This window comes from Balaenoptera borealis, assembly GCF_965194805.1.
Source record: "Balaenoptera borealis genome assembly, chromosome: 13".
Lineage (NCBI taxonomy): Eukaryota > Metazoa > Chordata > Mammalia > Artiodactyla > Balaenopteridae > Balaenoptera > Balaenoptera borealis.
The window spans coordinates 61,629,110-61,646,192 of NC_138870.1; the positions used below are offsets into that span (position 1 = coordinate 61,629,110).

The 17,083-nt window shown below is 35.7% G+C and overlaps 1 long non-coding RNA gene across 1 annotated transcript; it reads right to left on the bottom strand.

Moving 5' to 3' along the window:
- Nucleotides 1–353: 353 nt before the first annotated feature.
- LOC309609089 lies at nt 354–16,733 on the bottom strand. Its single transcript, XR_014233257.1, has 2 exons — nt 1,398–16,733; nt 354–1,086 (listed from the first exon to the last, which is right to left on the bottom strand). It is a non-coding gene; the product is annotated as an uncharacterized lncRNA (long non-coding RNA).
- Nucleotides 16,734–17,083: the final 350 nt, after the last annotated feature.

The window sequence follows — 17,083 nt, forward strand, 5'->3', positions numbered from 1 at the left end:
GTGGCATCTACAGATACAAAGGGCTGATTGTAGTTGTTGCACATGAAAATTTTTAAAGCCTTCTCCTTCCTTTTGTAAATATCTTGGCACCTATCTCATCCTGGATGACTTCAATATATCTATAGACTGTGGTTTCTTAGTTTTTTTTGTCAACTCTTGTGAATTTCTCTAACATTTTACCTCACCTAAGCTGTCATCTCCTAAAAAAACAACCAGAAACACTAAACGTCTCTAATTCTAAAAGGACTGATTCAGTTAATGCACTATTCAGCCACAGCCTCCTAGTCTACATTGCTTGCTCAGGTTCTCCTACAATGTCTTGACCTTTTCAGGGTCTCTTGTCTATTCAAGCCTTTGCTTTCTTCCAGACTTCCACCCTTATTTTTTTCTCCCTTCCTCTTTTTATCCAGTTTAGAGTCCATGCATCTTTTACAATGTCTACCAAACTCTTGGTAATAAACTCCCTGTCCTTTTGTCTTTTCACTTACCTATTTGGAGAAAGTCTAATCCTGGTTGAACTCAACTGCCTATTTCCTCTACGTATGCATGTGAGCAGTGAATAATTTTGGAGAAGATTAATAGGGGAAAACAATAGCACAGTAAATTATTATAAATTAGTAACTACCTGTCACAGCTGGAATCTTTACATTGCACAAAAGTCTATGTTTTTCTGTCAGTTCAATCCCCCAAATGTGTGAAGATTATTTCAAACTTTTTCAATGATGCTCCAACCTACCCAATTCCCACTCACAATCCTTCTCATTTTCAGCAAATGAATATGCCTCCTGATTTAAGAAAAAAATGGGAGTGGTATGGTAACTGTTAAATGGAAACTCCAACTTTCTTTCCATATACTTTTGTGATAATCTTATGTCTATATTCATTATGTGCTTCTTCCTTGATCTTTTATTAGGGAGGCATTACCTTTTCTCACCTATAGCCACTTCCTCTCCCTATGCTTCCTCTACCTGACTCACTTATTAAGAAACCAGACCCTCTCAATTATGCCTGTTCTCTTCTATATATTCAAAATTTCTCTGGGACTTCCCATTATGTATGTCCAAATTTTAAAAAATCATAGTAGGGCTTCCCTGGTGGCGCAGTGGTTGAGAATCTGCCTGCTAATGCAGGGGACACGGGTTCGATCCCTGGTCTGGGAAGATCCCGCATGCCACGGAGCAACTAGGCCCGTGAGCCACAACAGCTGAGCCTGCGCGTCTGGAGCCTGTGCTCCGCAACAAGAGAGGCCGCAATAGTGAGAGGCCCGCGCACCGCGATGAAGAGTGGCCCCCGCTCTCCGCAACTGGAGAAAGCCCTCACACAGAAACGAAGACCCAACACAGCCAAAAATAAATAAATAAATAAATAATTATTAAACAAAAAAAATCATAGTAAACTAAAAAGAAAAAACTTTATAAACACTGGGAAAAACCCACCTCTGAACCCACAAGTCTCTCTAGTCATCATTCTATTTCCCTCCCATATTTTACAGTAAGACATCTCAGAAGAATTACTTGAACTAATTGTCTCCGTTTGTTATCTTTTCATTCCCTCCTCAATCTGTTCTGAATTGACTTCCTCCCATATTACTACCAAAACAATTCTCACTAGGTCATCAATGATCAATACTCTTAAATCAATGGTCATTTTCAGACCTCATCTTTATTTATCAGCAATATTTGACATATTGATAACTTTTGCATTGAGACATTCTCCCCCTCTCTCTCTCTCTCCCCTGTTCGCTCTCTTTTCTTTTTTTGTATTTCATAACATATAGTTTCCTAAATGTTCCTCTACCTCTCTGCCTGCTACTTGTTATTCTCCCATGCAGTCTAATTTTTCTCTGTCTAGCAATTGAATATTAGAGAATCTCAACACTTGGTTATATGCCCTTGTTTCAATTATGCATAAAGCAAAACCATCCCCAAACTTAATGCCTTAAGACAATAACAACTTATTATTTCTCATGACTGTGGGTTGGCGGGATAGTTCTGCTGGTCTCACCTGGGCTCACTTGTATGTCTTTATTCATCTGCTAAGTCTAGACATATAGAGTAAAAGATGACGCCACTCTCATGTCCAGAATGTTGGCAGGGAAGGCGGGTTTCCGGGACCTCTCTCTCCACATGGTCTTTCATCATTCAGTTGTTTTACCTGCATTTCTTTACACAGTGCCTGTGTCTCACGAATGTAAAAGTAGAAGCTACACTATATCTTGAGGCTTAGGCTCTGGAACTTGTACAAAGTCATCTTAGTCAAATTTTTTGGTCAAAACAAATCACAAGGCCAGTCAGATTCAAAGTGATGTGGAAATCCACTCCACCTCTTGACAGAAGGAGTGGTGACATCACAGTGTCAAAGACCATGAACAGTGTGAGTCATGATTAATTGGAGAGCATTATTATCACTCTCTACCCCAGACCTCATCTTTTCATTCTATACTCTCTCCCACAGGGCTCTTTGCTTATTTTATTTGGCAAGTATTTATTGATCATTTACTTTTGTGCCAGTTACTATTCTAGACTCTGGGGACTAAATGTAAACAAGATTAAAAAATTGCTTCTCACTTTGAGCTTATAATTTAGAGGGAGTGAAAGAATATAAACAGGTAAAAAACTTTGTAAAATAATTTTAAATAGTAATAAGGGCAATGAAGAAAATGAAACAAAGCTTAGTAAAATAAAATTACTATTGATGAAGGAAAAATCGCAGGGATCCTCCTTGATGAAGGACCTAAGGTGGAACACTTAGACTTGACCCTTCGTATTTCCATGTGAGGAGAGTTGCAACAGTGCCACTCTGGCCTCTCTCTGGCTTTTTATTCACACCTCCCTTCTATTCATACCTCCCCACAGAAGTAGGATTGACTTATCTTAGTTTGGGAGAAGGAACTAGGTAGTGTAGTTCCACATACAAAAAGAAGGCATTCCTTGCTTCTCCATGCCTTGACATTTTATAGGACGAGCCCATACTGAGAAATCTGTGATCGTGCACTCTGCCTGTGTCTGAATGGGTAAATTCAATTCTGGGATGCAAGTTTGGTTTGCCAAGTCATTTTTACAATTAGCTTTAATAGTAATAAAAGTCATTTTTTGATTTCCATCTGTCTGACTCTTCAGGCTATGAGTTGGTTCTGAATTTGCGAATTGAAGAGATGAGTGTTATTTATTGATACTCTAATATTCCAATAGAGACATTTTAATTAATATCTTCAAATATGAAGAGCCTGACAAGCAAAGGTGTGAAAATGACTTTTCAGTCTGGGTGTACAAAGAATTACATAGCCAAATTTACAACATCCATATGCAGCCCCTAAAAGTATGTTCCTCTTTCCATATTCCCTATAACAGTGAATGGAAATACTATTCATACCATAGTATAGTCCGGAGCCTAGAATTTATTCTTGATACCTTTTTTTTCCCTTGTCTCAGTTATTCTACTAAAGCCTACTTACCTACCAAAATATCTTGAATCTAATGATCTCTTTTATTTCTACCAAAAGCCATTTTGCTATTAGCTCTTGACATTTTTTTTTGAATATATGCATCTTTCCCACATCCAAATTATACCTTATGTCAGTTGATGTAATTTATACCATTCCCTACTGTTTCTTATATATCTCCTTAAGAATGTTTCCACTGTTTTATAATAAATACTCAAACCCATAACAAATATTAACCTGTCCATCAAAATTCATGTTCCCCTTTCCATAGTGTGGACTTGTCAAGACAACTACCTAGCATGGGATTGCATTTCCCTGTTTTCCTTCCTTTTTTTCTAGTTCTCACTAATGGAATATAGTGGAGGTAATCATTACCTTTTCTAGGTTAGGGTCTCAAGAAGTCATTGGAGTTTCTCGATTCTCTCTCCCTTCTGCATATACACAGACAGCTCTAAGATGACACAGTTGGCAGAAACCCAAGACAAAAGCAGTTTGGGTCATGAATCGCCCCATGCAAGAAGTCATCTACCAATCACAAATAGCTATACTGGACTTTCAGGTAAATGAAGAATAAACTACATCATGCTACACCACTGACATTTTGGGATTTGCATATTTGAATACCCTGTATTATTCTAGCTTATATAGCCTACACGGCCTAGGTAGTCTAGCTTATCTCTGCAGCCTCACTTTGTTCTACTTTCTCTTATTTCATTATGTTCTCTTCACTAAACTTCATTCAGTTCCTTGAAAGCTTTACTCTACCACAGGACCTTGGTACATGGTATTCCTTCTGCCTGGAATGCTCTCTAATGCCTTTATGAGGCTTACTTCCAGAACTTTTGCATCTAAGTGCTCACATCTGATACATTCTTTGGAGGTTTGCCCTCAGTCTACTGCTACTTGTTGCTTTGCCTGAAATCACACACTTGTTTGACTTTTGCCACCTTTCCTGTCCTGCTTTTCCCACTCTTGAGAGTACTCCCTCAATAAACCACTTGCAGAAAAATACTTATCTTACTATCTGTACTCTGATGAATCTGATTTACGGCAACGTCTCTTAGATCTCATTTTACATCCATTTACTCAGGGCAGCCTTTCCAGATGTTCCAGAACAGGTCATGTTCCCTATAAGTGATGTTTTTATAACACTGAGAATTTGACTATAGGGAGTATTTCTGGCATGAAGTTGACTCTCAATAAATACTGGCATGTGCCTGGCATGAAGCTGACTCTCAATAAATACTGAATGAATAAATGGAACAAAGAAAGAAAAGAGAAAGGACTAAAAGAGAAAAGATATACCTCGTACTGGTGATGACATAAAAGAGAACCCGACCTTATAAGAAAAATAAATTCACTGCAATGTTTGCAAGGTTATTTTTTAACCTCTCATTCCAATTGGGAGATCAAATTGCATTCCAATCAACTCTGTAAATTATAGGAAATTATTTTGAGGAGGTATTTTTGGGAGTGTTTATAATTTCAAGTGTTTTATTAACTACTACAAACTGGTTGATTTTTTTCTATACCAGGTCAAATTAGGACTTCTTAAAAGCCATCAACAAATCATTTCTCTATATGAATATTCTTTTTTCAATTAATAGTTATTTGTTGGACTCACTAGGCATCTTGTTAGCCATTGGAAGTACAGGGGTAAAGTAGATAATGTATAGCCCTTAGTTTATGGGGCCTTAAATATAGCAGTCATTTGAAAATTTATATGAATGATTATAATTGTACTAAGTTCTTGAATATGTGGTGATTATGTAAATATTAGGACACCTCAAAGGTACATGTCCCTTCAATGTTTTCCTGGTCCTAATTTGAGTGCTATGAAGGCTTTCTGATTTTCTATATTGCTATTTTTGAGCTCCCAGCTCTTTGTAGGACAGCCTCTAAGAATTGCTTTTTATAACTGGAAATGTCTCTGGGTCAGTTTACACTCTCCCAATTCCCTGCAGTAGATACTGTGCGGGGAAGAAAGGATCAGAGGGGATTAGAAAGAGATTTATGTTTGTGCACAGGACTTTTTAGGGAACGGCTGAGACTCCTAATGGAAGCCAAAGTAGAAATGTTTTGGAGGCATGCACTTACCTGTAGACCTGGGAGAGCCACCTGAGAATGCAAAGGCAGTGGAAGGCCAGGAAGGGTTGATTGGGCTTCTTAAAGCTGAGGCATGAGGATTGGGCTATCCAAGACCTTGTAAAATTTGCAAAGGGTAGGGCAGCCTGACTGAGCAGCAGAAATGCTATGCTGGAGAGCAGAGTTTGCCTGAGGTGATATGAAGCAGCTGAGCAAGGAAATCTGCTGTGCCTGGAGACTGCAGTGTGGGCAATCCACCTGTGAATAATCAGTTCTTGGCTGATGACTGTATGTGCTGCTGGGTGTTTTTGAAATACTCATTCTTACTAGGATAGGGTCTGGTAATAATTAGTCGTTCTATAATCTGCTGCATCTCTCAAAAGTCATTTCTATTAAGTGGAATTACACTCTTTTAAATCTGGCAATTCAGGCCCATATGTTACTTATATGTAATTATTCCAGATCTTTCCTTTTTTACCTAGGCAACTCATTATTAATTAAAGTTATTTATATTAATAATGATCACCATGCAAAGCTACACTCTTGCAAGGAATTACAATGTCAACAGCTGCCAATCCTTAGGTGAAATGATTCAGTAATGGGGAATTACTATTCCTTGGGAACCTGCAACCAGTTCTTGGGTATAGAAGTTAAACTTGCCAAAGTCATCCAAGTAGAATTGGCAGAACTTTCCCTTTGCGTTCTTTATGAGTGACTAAAAGTATTCAAACAGGAAAATGTGTTTTTCTGTGTCCAGAGATGTAGGCTATAAAAGAAATCTTGTTTATTTTAGAACTGCATACAACTCACGCCACAGTCCTAATACAGGTAAGAACAAACAACAAAAAAATCATTTCATTTTAATTAAAAAAATAATCAGTGCTGGCACTATTTCTACATAGAAAAAGAAAAAAATCCTGAACTACTCTGAAGTATTCAAATGATTTGAATGGATATAGAAGAGTTTGGGGTGATGCAAACATATAGGTCACTCCTCTTTGTAACTGTATGAGTTTCAACTTAATGTACTGTCAGTAGTAAAACAATGTATTGGAGAATATGTAGGAACAACAGATCTTTGTTTAAACTGTCTCATGTAGAAACATATTTTCCATATAGTACAATGTTATCTTGATTAATCCTAAGGAGATGAATCAAATAAAGTAAAATAAGGTCAGATTTTGCCTCGGATTGATTGAGGATGTGGAATACTTTTTTGCCTTCTCTAGGTGGAGTAGCTTGTAGAAGCAACTGAAAGGAATATAGTAGAGTAGAGTAGAGTAGAGTAGAGTAGAGTAAATTACTGTAGTATAGTATGGTGCAGTTTGAGTGTCTGGAAAGTGACCAGAGTACAGGCTGGAAGGTGGAGGGAGCAGAGGGAGAGGGAATCCTGAAAGAGGGCAAAAATGGAGGGGAATCCCTGTGCTGGGATGCAGCTCTGTCTCTCTTATGGTCTGTCCCCTTTTCTGATGATCTTTCTGACAGCAGTATCTTACTCTTATATTTGGTGACTGGGAAGACTTCAAACTGGAAACCTGAACTTACATTATATCATTTTAATGGAATTCTTAAACAAGTAAACTCATGGATTACAGATAAATAGGATTTCTTTACAAAAGGGGTACAAATCTAAGGGATTGGGTCATATTTTTTTTACAGACACTCTATTTCCTCCTCTTCAGTTAAGAGCAAGGGCAAGTATTTGCATTGAACTTTAAAAAAATTTTTTAACATCTTTATCGGAGTATAATTGCTTTACAATGGTGTGTTAGTTTCTGCTTTATACCAAAGTGAATCAGCTATACATATACATATACATATATCCCCATATCTCTTCCCTCTTGCGTCTCCCTCCTACCCTCCCTATCCCACCCCTCTAGGTGGTCGCACTGAACTTTTTAAATTATGCAGCACTTTTCTATAAATTGTCTCATTTGAGTTTCAAAACAATTCACCAAAATAACTTCTTTGACCCAATTTTATAGGTCAAACATTAAGACTTAAACATTAAAAGACTTTTCCAACATCACAGAAGCAGAATTTGATCAAGGCAAGAACTGTGTGTGTGTGTGTGTGTGTGTGTGTGTGTGTGTGCATGTATGTGAAAGTGTTTTTTAACCAAGAAATAAATCAATGTTTACATATTTTACTTTAATATGAGACATAAATAAGAATTTTCATGTTCCCTTCCACTGTTTGATAAGAAAGGAAGAGGGTAGTAATTTCAAATTAATGACATTCAAAGGCAATACAAAGTCTATAGTTATAGATTGTATACAAGATAAGTACCTTGGGGAAGTTTTAGGTTCACTATACTATTATTATATATTTTTCCCTAAATCAAAATATACCTTTTCCTTAGGCTATTATGGTTTAAAATATTTCTTTCCAAGTCTTGAACGTATATATTAATGCACATGCATACTCATATGAATGTATACTCTCTGGGATAAAATTTAGGAATATCAACCACAGCAATAGCAGTAATAACAAATGCTACCATTTATTGCACTTTTACAGTGTGCTAAACTTTGTGTGCTTAAAGAAGCTCATTTAATCTTTATATAACCTACAGGGATAGCTATTATCCTCATATGACAGATGGCTAATTTAAGGCTCAGAGAGGTTGAGAAACTTGAAGTAGTTGGGATTTATAAGTCTAGTGTAACAAAGAAGCCAATAGGATTTTAAAACAAAGAATGTAAAATTGTTTATTGATCTACATACCACCTAAAGCACTGACTAGACAATATGTGGTATATGGTAAACACTGTTGTTTGAAAAGTAATGCTTGTCATATATAGCAACGCTCTTTGTATTTTTATTTCTTTCTTTTCCAAACAAGTGCCAGGGTGAAAGATGACAGTGTGGGTAAGGGGAGAATGTAATACGGTGTGTTTTGTGTTTTCAGGCCACCAGCAAGTCCTCCAAAGGTCAGATATTGAACGTGACTACAATAATTCTAAAGCAGCCTTTGGAGCCATCAAATCACATAAAACTCAGCCATACGATGGCAAGTCTTCAGCTGTAAAGGAGACATTTTATTCCCTTCTTCCTAAATTCCTATATATATTATACTGTCAAAGAGTAGAAAAATTGAGGATTAATAGCAAATAGCCACACCTACATCTGTATCACTGGAATTAAGAGAGGCTGACTTTTTTTCCTCTGAATTATGAAATTCTTGCTGTTTCCTGTCAGTCCTTTTGGACTCCTTTCACATTCTCATTCTTTACCTTATGATGCCACTTTGGGATCTTCCTGAGTGACTATTAATGCTATTCAGGATTGGGTAGCAGTTCTGTTATCTTTACCTTTATTTCTGTCTCTTCTGGGACACATTTGATATCCTTGTAGGCTTTAGAACTAAGAAATCACAATTCACTTTTTTGAAGTAAATTCTTCAAATTACTAAAATAAATTCTCTAAGGTACTCACTGTCATATGACAGTGCAATATTATTGGTTTCTAGTGGTGATTTCAGCACTGATTTGTCCAGTGTTTCCCCTTCCTCAGTATAATTGTTTTTCGCTTTAATTCACTCATAATTTCCTATATACTTTGAATTTATATTTTCTCAAGTATAATATTTTTACTTTCTATTTCTTGATGGTTTACTGTATTCCATATTGTATTTCAGCTCTTCCTTATAATTTTAATAGGAACGTTTACTTTTCTTTCCTTTTTAGAATGATTCCTACACACTATCTTCATCATCAAAATAGATTATAAAGTGATTTCTGAAGAGCTTTTATTTGTAAGGGATGATTTCCCAGCTCCAATCCTACTCCTGAGGGATCTTGAACAGCAATCCCTTTATCCCCAAGCATTACTCTTGGGGATGAGCAAGGCCTATAGAAATTGCTGCCTGACTGAAAGATTAGGCTGAGAGAGGAGGGGAATAATATGAGCTAAAAGAAGGCAAAGGAACAGGAGTATGAAAAAACGTAAAGAATTCCTAAAGTCCAGGGGAAAGCTAATAAAAGTAAAAATTGTCCTCATGGAACAACTGGAACACCACATGGAGAAGGGTGTTGTGGATGTTTATCCCAAATGACTTCAAATTTTGTATCATCCCCATGCCAGTGCTTTGCATTCTTCTATCAGTATATCTTTGTCTTCTGGACTTTGGGATAAGTACTTAATACGGATCTTCATTTGTCATTACCATTTTTCCTGCCCTAACTCTACCCTCATCTCTCTTTGCATTTGACTGCACTTGACAGAAAACACCCCAAGCTTCTTAAAACCTTGATCTGTCACTAAGTTCCAGCAGCTGCTCCTTAGATCCATCAACATGTCAAAATGTCAGGTGCTGAGACTCGTATGTGGGTATTGCTTCTGGCAGTTTTGATCATTGTAGCGAGACATGAACATTTCCTATCCAGTATACTTTCCGAGTGGTATGACTTTGCAGCAGTAATTGTATAACACCATCATGTTATATCTTATTGTGGAATACAGAATTGGACTAAAACATACAGTGATCATACTTTTGCAGTTTGCAGATAATATAATAGGAAAAATGAATACATAGTAGATATGTGATCCAATCACTATCAGAAAGACTGCAAGTGGTTATCACTTTTAATTATTTGGGAAACTTATCTGTTACTATTGAGTAGAAATAAAAGCATATGTATGAACAACTTATGGGAATGGATTTGGGGTATGTTTCCCCAATTCAGAAATTAGTTTCTTCTTTCAATATATGCCTGAACTACATTTGAAAGTGAAATAGCTAATACTGGCATGTAATAATGTGGATTAATGGCCAAAGACCTATAGAATCTTACATCATCTCAATTTTTGGTTCTTTTGGTGCTGTCTCCCTTGGGCCCTACAACCTACATAGGCAACTAGGAGCTTCCTGACAGGAAACAAGTGCAGGCATCATCTTACTACCAAAGGGTCTTGAAAAATTGATCTAGGCATTTCCTTCTACACTGGCCTGCTGTTTTATTCCTGTCCTTCCTACGGAGAGGATTTAAAGTAGAAGGTCCTGGTGCCCCCTATCTTCAAATGTAGGTACCTGAAGCATTAGTACCTGGCACCACAACACCATTAGGTGGGGCCTTAAGGGGCTTTCCTCATATGAACACTTGTTATATTGCTTTCATTGTAAGATGCTGACCCTTAGACTCTTTTCTTTAGTTACTTAGAGAAGTAAAGCTCCAGCGTGTTCTTGCTTGTTGAAGATTACACTTCGCATTTCCCTTCAAGTGCTCTAAGTTTCCACTTTTCTGGGTCTTATAACATCAGAGACAAAATAATCTGTCAAGTGTCAGTGTTATTAGACATGAATAAAATCAATTACAGACCATGTCTGGCAGTACCTTCCTTCTCTAAGGAAGCAGGAACTAACCAATTCATATTCGTGATTGGCCCATAATCAAAGATTTCATTTCTGAGAAGCAAAATGGTATAGGAGAGAATCAATCATCAGTTATATCTGGGATCAGGACCTCTGCTTTTGGTCTGGATAATCCAGATTTGTATCACTAGACAAACAACCTTAGCATAAATAACCTCACATATCACGTGAGTTTGTAAGATTTTACCAGTGTTGTGCAATATAAATTACGAAAGGGGAACCATTTAGTTTAGTACCTATTTAGAAAATGTCTGGTTATAACTATCATTTGTAATCCACTTATTCATCAATATGAGATATTTATTTATAAATTTATGGACCCATTTTGGTATAGACCAAATGTTTACAGAAGGTCTGAAAATTTTTAAGAATATTACTTTAATCAAGAATGAGGACTTAGAAAATATTTGCAAATGATGCAACCAACAAGGGATTAACTTCCAAAATATACAAACAGCTTATACAGCTCCATATCAAAAAAATAAACAACCCAATCAAAAAATGGGCAAAAGATCTAAATAGACATTTCTCCAAAAACATACAGATGGTCTACAGGAACATGAAAAGATGTCAACATAGCTAATTATTAGAGAAATGCAAATCAAAACTACAATGAGGTATTACTTCACACTGGTCAGAATGGCCATCATCATAAAGTCTACAGATAATAAATGCTGGAGAGGGTGTGGAAAAAAGGGAACCACCCTACACTGTTGGTGGGAATGTAAATTGGTGCAGCCACTATGGAAAACAGTATGGAGGTTTCTTATAAAACTAAAAATAGAGTTACCATATGATCTAGGAATCCCACTCCTGGGCCAAGCAGTGGAATTTGCTGTACACCTGAAACACTGTAAACCAACTATACTTCAGTTAAAAAAAAGTCTTTAAAGGATCCATTCATTTCATAAAAGTCAGCATCAACCTACTTTATTTTTAGTCTGTGTGTGTGTTGAAAAGAAGGAGTTGGTCATAATTCTAAAAATTTAATTAACTATCTTCTGGGAATTATGATAGAAATGTACTGCCCAGAGAGAGAGAGAGAGAAGAGATTGAATTCAATGGTTTTGGAAATACTACCAACTATTTGTTTTTCATATCAAAAGACAGGTCATAAAAAACTGTAATTTTTAACAATTTTTCTTAGGAAGTTTCCAAAGGAACTATAATGAATAGAACTGTTAGTAATAAAGTTTAAACTTTTTAATAATAATCCTGGCATATGCATATAAAGAAAAAAATTGGATTAATTTTTATTACTCTTACAACTTAAATTTTCTTCATTGCATTTTACTGGAAAATAGTTCATGTTTATTGCATTTTTATATAAATATGAAAATTACATAATGTGAACCAACAGTGAAAAATAATATTACGCTATCAAAACTGCAGTGTAGACATACACTCTATGCCCGTGAAAGGTACACCAGGAGCCCAGAGTATTTATTTTTAAAATGTCAGTGTACACCTTTACTAAAATGGAGTGCCATGTTTTGAAATATAGCCTTTTTATTTCATTGTGGTAGACATGCTCTACACACATTTTATGCAGTGTTTGCCCACCTGTATTGTGCAGTTGCTATTGCTTTATAGATGGAATCAGTAGTGCAGATGGGGACAGACTTCAATTTTTCAGCCTTTGAGTCTGAACTATATTTTGAAATAGTCTTCTCCGTAAATATTGTATGCATGTTGAAAGTGCATAGCACTGGGAATGAGACAGTCGTAAGAACATCACACACACCATACATAACGGAAGGAGTAGATATTTGCTTCTTAAAACAAAGAAAAGTAGGTCCATTTCCAGTTTTCCAGTTTCTAAAAATATATTTTTGTCTCCCCTATCTTGTGTCTTCTGGGAGCATGGTTTCTGTACTGTTCATAGTAAAATATTGTTTGATAGGGTTTCACAAAATGAAGCTTGTTTTTGGAAATGCTTACCACAAAATTTTGTAGAAAAAATTAGTATTGTGTCTACTTTGAACATTTATATATGTAGTAACATACTATGGCTCATAGGAGATAAAAGAGCACTGTGTGTTGGAGACCTCTATTTTGGTGAGCTGGACTGTTTGGTGGTTAGTGTGCTTCAGTGGTGTGTGTTCATGGAGACTTTTTGAGCTATATCCTGGAGAGTGGAAAGAGCATGGGTTTCCTTGACTTACCCATGCTCTCTCCATCCACCCAACCTGGGGGAATAAAGAAAGTCATCTTACCTTCTCAGCTGAATGAACTGTGTTAGCTTCAGTGTTTTGCAAATTTTAATGTGTATTTAAATCACTTGGGGATCTTGTTAAATGGCAAATTCTGATTCGATGGGTCTGGGTGGAATGTAGCTTGCATCTCTAACAAGCTCTCAAGGAGCAAGGAGCTAAAAAACAAAAATGTTTTATTCAAACTGCAGCTATGACCCTCAACCCACCTGCAGTGGTTGTGGAAACTGTGGTAGATGCTGCCTGTTGAGTAAAAAGGGAAAAAGGTATTCTTGAATAGTGGAATATGTATGGATATAGAAAATTAAGAGGTTAAGGAGAGCCAAGAAGAATGAAATTAAAAGTGATGGAGCAGAAATTGGAATGGGAGAACACCTTGGAAGAAACTGCTATTCATGCTTATGTAGAAAACCTATAGCTCATCTGCTGAAGTTGCAGCCAGTCATCTGGCCTGGAGACGACTGGATAGCCAACGTAGAATAGCAATAAAATCTTAGCAAACTGTAAAGCATAGTGTTGGCAAAGAGCATCCTTCTGAATTAGTTTAACTGCCTAGGAGAAATTGGCTCTGATGGTTTAGTACTGAGAATGTGTGGTTGAGAGCCAGAGCTCCAAATTTAAAATAACTTTTTAAAACTTTGTCACATAGGTGTGGCTTAATACCAAAGCTGGCTCTTTGTCAATAAATGTACTTTTTCATAGCCATTGAGTTTCTAAGGGCTCAGAACAACATTTCCCCAAAGTTGTATGAGAAATACTCACTGTGTTTGAAATCAACTAAATCTGAAATGATTGAATATGAACTAAACAGACCTAGGATGAATTTTAAATAATTCAACTATCAATAAAGACCTTTTTGTAATTAAAAGAATAGCATAAAGTTGCAAGTATTCAATTTTCTGGACAAGAGAACTATACATTTTTAAATTAATAGAGCACCTATTTTCTCTTTCTTTTAAATGTTCAGCTTTCCTCTTGACATTTTAAACATGAGTTTGGTGCTTATGATTGATAATAATAACTTTTACAGAACTCTTACAGTTACCTTTCATCACTTTATTGACTTGTCTATTTTTTGTCTATCATGGCTTTTTTCTTTGATCTCATTTAGCATTTGGGTGCACTTTATTGATTTCACCCTGTGGTCAATTTGCATTCAAAGTTTGCATTCGGTTCAGTAGAAGCACTTGTAATACTGGATATTAACAAGGAGTTTCAGAGACCGGTGTCTGAGTTACCTGCTGAGGCTGCCTGAAGCAAATCATAGTGGATGAAGAGGAAATTATTCACATACACTAATTAAAGGTTATTTAAATAATGATTTTCAAGATAATACTGCTAAAAATGAAATTATTTTGTAACATATTTCTAGTCACAGCTCTGTAAGGAGACCTTTATGTTTATTATGAATGATGGGGGAGATGACGTAAAGGAGAAGGGGGTATCAGTCTCTCTCCATGTGTAGTCCATATTTACATTTCCATTTTACATTCAGCTATATTTAAAATTCAACCACAGGTTGTAGAATTTTGCCATTCTTTCCATTTTTCACATTGTCAAATTAATTGTATTAAATTCATTTTATTTTTAAGATGTTCATCCAGTTTAATAACTAATATGTATAATCAACATACATCATGTCAATAGAATGAATTTAATTTTACCAAAACAACATCATTTACATCATGGAACTTTTCTGCCGAAAAATACTGCTAGCCTAAATGTATTTTAATATCAGACTTCCACCTTATACTTCAGTATTATTGTGTTAAAAGATGAGATGGTGTCTTTGAGGGAAATGTATCTGGAATTGATCTGATTCATTCTCTCTCTCTCTCTTTCTCTCTCTACCTCTCTTGCTCTCTCACCCTCTGTGAGGAAATTTAGTGACAAGCCTTTTAGAGAGATGATGAGTGTAATGTAATGTTTCTGAACATGAAGTTTTGCGTGTGCGGGGGAACCTAATTAACCAACTTAAACTACTTCTATTCAAACACTCTAGAAAGATAACACCAGTCACAAATGTTAAATATCTGTTTTGCCTTACTTTGCTTACTCATGCATTTATTCAACACTTGCTATGGCAGTTTATCTAAAATTAGGTCCAAAGTAATTTAGGCAGCCATACCCTATGTGAAAGATTCTGTAGAAAGCTTTAAATCATAGTGACAGCCATTAGAACTCGCTTAAAGGAAATGCATTTCTGAATAACTCCAGAGGAAACAATAGGGGAAAAAAGCTATAAGTATATCCGTAGGTCTCATAAGAAATTACTCAGCATTTAGATATGTGCTCCTTTGAAACAATAGAATTAGACATACTATTTTCTGTATTTTTATGAAACCTATTTAAAAGAAAATAATAACTTGTATTTATTGGGCATTTTTTCTGTGTCAGATATATTTCTTGGTGTTTGAATGTTATCATGTTATTGAACTCTCAAAATTTTTGAGTTAAACTATATTGCTACCTTCATTTTACTGATTAGGAAATAGTAGCCCAGAGAGATCAAATCATTTGCCTAAAGTCACAAAAGTAGTTAGTGGCAGACATGCATATTAAATGCTATCAGTGTGATTTCAGAGCCAGGTTCCTAACTTGCATGCTGTTTGTTTTCATTTCAGTCCTGTCACTGATTTCTGTGTAAGTATTCTGAAGTCCTTCACATTAGTTTTTCTAACTGTCGCATGTGAGCCGTCATTCTAAAATGCTGATGGAGACTTCTAGAGTTAACTCTTCTGTAAATTTCTAAGTTTAGAAAACTCACTAGACAAAGGATTTAATTATCTGTGTATTGCTTGAATATTATAAATATGTCCAGAACTATAAAATAATGGATGCCTGTAATATATCAATTTAACAGTTGAGTGCTGCTATTTTAGGTCCAAGGATGTTGATAAATTGATGTAACTTAGAAATATGGGGACTAAATTTATAGTATTATGAGAACAATCTCAATGTTTTATTCTGAAAAATGTATTCAGAAGCTCATTTGATTTTACAAGATATTTTCTTTTGGGTTGTGTCAAATTGCAAAACTAAAGGAGTTTAGAATATTAGTAGTGAAATTTTAAAAAATGATTATTATAAAATTTGTCCCAAATTAGATGCTCTAAACCTCTGACACAGAAGTTGATAGAAGAGCAGCTAATTATAATCTTACAGAAAAAATACTTTTAAACACTTTTTAGAGGATTAAGTGTATACATAACTTTGAAAAGTTTTATGTAAAATAATCTAGATTGACATTTGTAAAAGAAATCACCTGAGATATCTGAAAAAAATTGTTGGGACTCTGGAAAAAGGTTGTGAAGTGTTTTCAGCCTTAACGTTTTCCAAAAGCAAAATCAAATTAATCTAAAAAAAATCTTTGCAATTTGCAGATTCATTTATTTTTATTTATAATCATGGAACATAACTTCCCTTTTTGACGAAAAATCTGGACAATGACTCATTTAACTAATCACTGAGTGAGGAGTTAACTCAAGCAACTGAAGGAGAATGAGCTTATATTTACCCCTGGGTATAGGAAATACTCTCTACTAACTTTCTTTCTTTCTCTCTCTTTCCTTTTTCCTTCCTTCCTTCTTTCCTTCCTGCCTTCCTTCCCTCCCTTCCTCCCTCCCCTCCCTTCCTTTTCTCTCTCTCTCTCTCTCTCTTTCTTTCTGTCTTTTTTAGAGCAATGAAAGACTCCTATAGCTGGTTAGGAAAATTCCACGTTCCTTAGATCAACTTCCTGCATGCAAGCTCTGTTCAGGAGGCACAAAAATAACTATTCCTTTTACCCAAAAATACACATGTTGATGTCTTGTTGCTTTTGATTATGGTGTGCCTCAGTTCTTTTCTAAGGTTCAACTAAAATTCTACACTATTCTAAATTTCTACATAAAAGCTTTTTTGATGAATTATTTTAGTGGAAATAATTGTTCTATCTCAGAATCCTTAAATTCTGTTCAATATTTTATTATA